Here is a 6,000-nt window from a genome sequence, read left to right on the forward strand (position 1 = left end):
TTTTGTCTGCATCATCACAACACACCGCCCATCGCTCATCGAATGGATTTTCTCCACGTGCTCCCGGGTCGCCGCCATCATCGCCGGTGACGAGGACAATGACATTTGTGTGGTATGATCCCTGGCCCCGGAGAGGAAGAGGTGGTTGTGGTTTTGGAGTGGGGAAGCTAACTAGGCAAGAGTGAGAGCAGTACCTGAAGTTAGCACCTACGGGCGGTGGCGCTTGGAGGAGGTGCTGGAGAGCTTGGATAACCCGTAGCGCCCTCCCATTGTCCTGCCATGCAGAGGCAGAGTCCTAGACACAGCTCAGGTCCCATTGTACCGTCCATAAAAGTCGCCGTTAGGATCATGTTCATAAACATAGCTGAAGTCACAAACATTCAGAGGCAGTGCGGCGCGGAGGCGAATCAGATCATGGACAAACATGCTTGAGCGTCCTCGACTAGTGTCTTCGTTGATCCGTAGGGTGGGGAGGCCGCAGTGGTCAAGGCCCAACTGGAGGACGCGCGCGAGGAGGTCGACGCCCTGCGGGAGAAGTATCAACATCAAGGTCCTTGCAGCTTCGTCGCGGCCAACCTGCTCGACACAATTGCTGCTGAGGTCAGATGAAGATTTCTCTGATCATTCACCAAAGTACTGACACAGTCGGCTCAACCGTCCGACGTCGCTCGGACCGTCCAAGTCGCTCGAGCCGTCCGAGTCGCCCTGATCCAAGTCGCAGTTAGTTGTGTGGCTGATACTGCTGAAACTGAGGCACCATTCTATCCTTGTTATGAGCTTGAAGCCGCCTCCAACGGTGAGCTCCTCCGGCGAATCGTCCGTGCCATGGATTCCCTCCTCTTCATCTTCTTCCTCCTAGAGATCTTAATCCCGCCAACATTCCCCTTGATTCTAACTTACTCAGTAAACTTAGTGGTTAGTCTAGCTACACTGCGCAAAGCAGCGAGTCTCGCCCCGTTCTTTCAGGTCAGCTCTGGAAAACAGTTGACACCATGAGGGATTGTGCAATGTCATCTTCACCGCCATCTTCAAGTTCGGTGCGGGATGAAAGCAGCATACCGTCACACTTCTTCTGTCGGCGCAAAGGACATGGTGCTCTACTCTACCTACATGGAGATCTGCAACCAGCTCTGCCCTGACAGGCTCTTCAACCTCTCCGCCGAGGAGAAGGAGTTCGGTGCGGGATGAAAGCAGCATACCGTTACACTTCATCTGTCGGCGCAAAGGACATGGTGCTCTAGGCTGCTTGGATGCCGCGATTTTCTATAGTACCTGCACCGCCGCCACCTCGCCCAGCCCGGCGAGCCACTGCTGCGCTTGCGGGTCCACTCGCTGCCCGTGCCGCCCCTCGAGCTGCGACAGCTCCCGCTCCACCGCCGCCGGGAGCTGGCAAGCGCGCAGCATGCCTGATGCCCTTCCTCACGCACTCGCGTTGTAGACGGCCGTCGCGAAGTACTTGAGTTGTTCCAGCGTGCACATCCCCAGCGTCTGCCCCAACATCAGAAACACCCAGTTGATCTTCTCCTTCTCTGTCGGTATCACCGGCCTCACGCTGCCCCTCTGCACGCACAGAAAGCAGTTCAGCGTCTGATTCATGGGGTGTGTCCACGCCGTCGGCGTGTGGTCTTCCATGTCGTGGATGTTGTGTTCCAAGAAGTCGCGGACCTCCTAAAACTTGGACGCGATGTCGTAGGATACGGTCTTCCGGGCGTCGTGGCGGCTGCAGTACACCTTGCCCTCGACGGTGGTGATCCCGAGAGCGAGGAGGTGGGCGATGGGGTGGGCGATCCCAATGCCTCTTGGTGGAGAGGTTGAAGAGCCTATCAGGGCAGAGCGTGTAGAAGTACTTGAGTTGTTCCAGCGTGCACAGCCCTAGCGTCTGCCCTAGCATTAAAAAAACCCAGTTGATCTGCTCCTTCTCCTCGGCGGAGAGGTTAAAGAGCCTGTCAGGGCAGAGCTGGTTGCAGAGCTCCATGTAGGTAGAGTAGAGCACCATGTCCTTTGCGCCGGTATGGTGCTGTCTGGTGTGCGTGTAGAAATCCTTGAGTTGTTCCAACGTGCACAGCCCCAGCGTCTGCCCCAGCATCAGAAACACCTAGTTGATCTGCTCCTTCTCCGTCGGTATCACCGGCCGCACGCTGCCCTTCTGCACGCACAGAAAGCAGTTCAGCGTCTGATCCGTGGGGTGCGTCCACGCCGTCGGCGTATGGTCGTCCATGTTGTGGACGATGTGTGCCACGAATACTTAACTCGAAGAAATAAATTTTGCATAAAGCATATGTCAGGCATCAGAAACACCCAGTTGATCTTCTCCTTCTCCGTCAGTATCTCCGGCCGCACGCTGCCCCTCTGCACACACAGAAAGCAGTTCAGCGTCTGATTCGTGGGGTGTGTCCACGCCATCGGCGTGTGGTCTTCCATGTCGTGGATGTTGTGTTCCACGAAGTCGCGGACCTCCTAAAACTTGGACACGATGTCGTAGGATACGGTCTTCCGGGCGTCGCAGCGGCTGCAGTACACCTTGCCCTCGACGGTAGTGATCCCGAGAGCGAGGATGTGGGCGATGGGGTGGGCGATCCCAATGCCTCTTGGTGGAGAGGTTGAAGAGCCTATCAGGGCAGAGCGTGTAGAAGTACTTGAGTTGTTCCAGCGTGCACAGCCCTAGCGTCTGCCCTAGCATCAGAAACACCCAATTGATCTGCTCCTTCTCCTCGGCGGAGAGGTTGAAGAGCCTGTGAGGGCAGAGCTGGTTGCAGAGCTCCATGTAGGTAGAGTAGAGCACCATGTCCTTTGCGCCGGTATGGTGCTGTCTGGTGTGCGTGTAGAAATCCTTGAGTTGTTCCAACGTGCACAGCCCCAGCGTCTGCCCAGCATCAGAAACACCTAGTTGATCTGCTCCTTGTTCGTCGGTATCACCGGCCGCATGCTGCCCCACTACACGCACAGAAAGCAGTTCAGCGTCTGATCCGTCGGGTGCGTCCATGCTGTCGGCGTGTGGTCGTCCATGTCGTGGACGTTGTGTGCCACGAAGTCGCGGACCTCCTAAAACTTGGACGCGATGTCGTAGGAGACGGTCTTCCGGGCGTCGCAGCGGCTGCAGTACACCTTGCCCCCGACGGTGGTGATCCTGAGAGCGAGGAGGTGGGCGATGGGGTGGTTGTGAAGAGGCTAGAAGAGAAGATCAAAGATGAGGAACTTATAAAAGCTAAGGCTCTTATCAAGAGAATTCTGTGGAGCAATGTACTTGGAGTCAGGCATCTGCAACTAGATAAGAAACTGGTTTCTTTTCTGATAGATTTATGGGATGAACCATCGGAAAGGTATGCTGCTTTCATCCCGCACCGAACTTGAAGATGGCGGTTAAGATGACATTGCACAATACATCATGAATGTATACTTAACTCGAAGAAATAAATTTTGCATAAAGCATATGTTCTTGGAGAAGAGAAGTACACGTTTGTGGAGAACGTAAAGAATCCCCACTCTTGTGGTGATGGCGTCGGCAAGCTCCCGAACTCCGTGGCGAGCATCGAAGAGGTCTTGCCGACACTCGAGAGCGACGCGCGCGTGGGAGATGTCGCAGCTCGAGTGGTGCATGTCAGCTCCTGGCTGGATCACTGCGTTCTGTGGTCTCGTGTAGCGAGGATGCGCGCGGCCGCACTGAAGTCGGTTATGCGGTATGTATTGGAGAGGTGGGCCGCTAAGAGCTAACAGGCGCCACTTGAGCTGCGACAGCTCCCACTCCATTGTCGCTAGGTGCTGGCAGGCGCTTTTCTGTCAAGCCATTGCTGCGCAGCGTCTTTCGTTCTCCACAAACGTGTACTTCTCTTCTCCAAGAACAAGCTCATAGACAAGACCGGCCACGCTATATGTCTCCATTAGTTTACAGAGAAAAATATTGACGCAGAGTGCAACCACCTTTGTTCTAAGAGTTGTTCTTGCAACCATTTTCAAGATCTCCCTGTCAAGTAGATCACCAATAACAACTGGTGTCTTGAATGGCTCGAGAAATTCAAGAGTTTCTTTCTTGGCAACCTCAAAGCCATCAACCAAAAACCGATTGCACCGAGGTGAGTCCGGCTTCCGCTGGCTTGCTCTCAGAAGCGATGAGTGGTTTGCACCAGCGATAGGTGCATGATCATGTTCGACCTCTTTGCCTGCCCTCGGCTGCGCAACGTCGCCTCCAGCACTTCGCTCTTGACGGCCGCCAAGGCCTTCGCTCTCCAAGAATGGCTTCACCTTGTCGGCTCCGCTGCTGGGCTACTTCGTTTCTGTCATTGACTGTAGCATCCCATCCTTCCACCGCGCTCTCCTCGTCGCGGTCGGAGAGGAGGAGTGCGCGGTGGAAGGACGGGATGCGGTCGTCAACGGCAGAAATGAAGTAGCCCAGCAGCGGAGCCGACGAGGTGAAATACCTAGGCCAAATTATGAAATACCTAGGCTTTCTCAGCTCCAAAAGATCTTAAATTTTGTTTTTATTGTATCTTTTTATCAAATATCAAAGTTTACAGCTAGCTGAGAACTATCAAAGCTGAAAAAATTACAGGCAAGAATATGCATGGATAAGCACGAGAGAGCATGTTGACATCTGTTGCTCGCGGTGTCGCAATCCGCGTCCATGCGTCTATGTCGTTCAAACTGCCAATGGTATTAACGGAGATCTCCATGAACAATTGGGTCTGGTTTGTTTTCATGCAGAAAAATCAAAGCTGAACATATGGATAAGGCGACAATATTTTAGCAAGTAATTTTGGATTTCAGCAAATATTTCAGCGAGTGCTCCAAAATTCATTATTGCAGAGCGCGTTCCGGGCGAAGGGCGCGTCCGGCGCAGCGTCGTGCATGCCTTTTCGTTGGGCTACTTCATTTCTACCGTTGATGGCAAAATCCCGTCCTTCCGCCGCGCACACCTCCTCTCCCATCGCGACATCACCGACGTCATCCGTCACGGCGATTTCAATCTGGTAACGCTGAATGACTTGAACATGTATTTTGTTTCTTGTTTTCCAGACGCCTCCGATGGTGAGCTCCTCTGGCTAATCGGTCGTGCCATGGATTCTCTCCTCATCAAGATTTTCTTAAGGTTTGAACTTATTTTGTTTTCTCTGTGAATACCAATTCTTTCCTCTCGCATGCCCAAGAGGGCCACACTAGGTAGCTGCGCCGGCGGGTCGTCGGCAGCAACGGTGGCCGATCAAGGTGAAGAGATATTGGCGATGCGCCGCTGGACCGTACGACGCGCGGAGCATTGCGCCAGTGGAGCGCGCGGTGGTGGCCCCGTAGCCACAAAGGCCGCACCGGCTGCACGAACATGTACGTGCGCCACAAGGTTCAGGGCGGCTGCCGGCGCAAGGATGACCCGCGAGGAAGTCGTCGACGTGAGGGATGTGATCCCGTTGGTAGAAGAGTCGTTGGCTCCGTCCAGTAGCGAAGACGTGATCTGGGATCCGGCAGCCAAAGATGAAATTATGGCCGTCTGAGATGGGCTCTCATGGCACCGCAAAGGCATCACGCCAGCAGGGGCAGGGCTCCTATCTGGCTCAATCTTGACAGTTGGTCCCAATGCAGATTCATGTTTGATCCAAGACTTTGTCAGTACAAGAAGATTGCCATTATGCATTTATACCATGAGCAAACATAGGAGAACTTCAGTTCGGAAGAATTATAATTAAACTGGCATGTAATGTGCACAGATGAAATGTGCAGGCTCTAAAACTAGAAACTGACAAGGTGACAAATAGGAACACGGTTACACGACTACAGCTAAGCACAACATAAGTTCACAACTTGAGGGAGTTCTCCTCCAAATCACATGACATAATGTTTAAGAAGGTTGCTACGCCTCCAGCCCCTAGCTCTGACGAGTCTGCTCATGGGCATGTCTTTCTTGGTATTCCTTGAACTGGTTAGCCTCATAAACGCCGTTCATGCTATAAGCAGCAGACACAATTATTCCTACCATCTATTATCCAATATATTTCTTTTACTTGATTACATGTT

This window comes from Triticum aestivum, chromosome 2D, assembly GCF_018294505.1.
Source record: "Triticum aestivum cultivar Chinese Spring chromosome 2D, IWGSC CS RefSeq v2.1, whole genome shotgun sequence".
Classification (NCBI taxonomy): Eukaryota; Viridiplantae; Streptophyta; class Magnoliopsida; order Poales; family Poaceae; genus Triticum; species Triticum aestivum.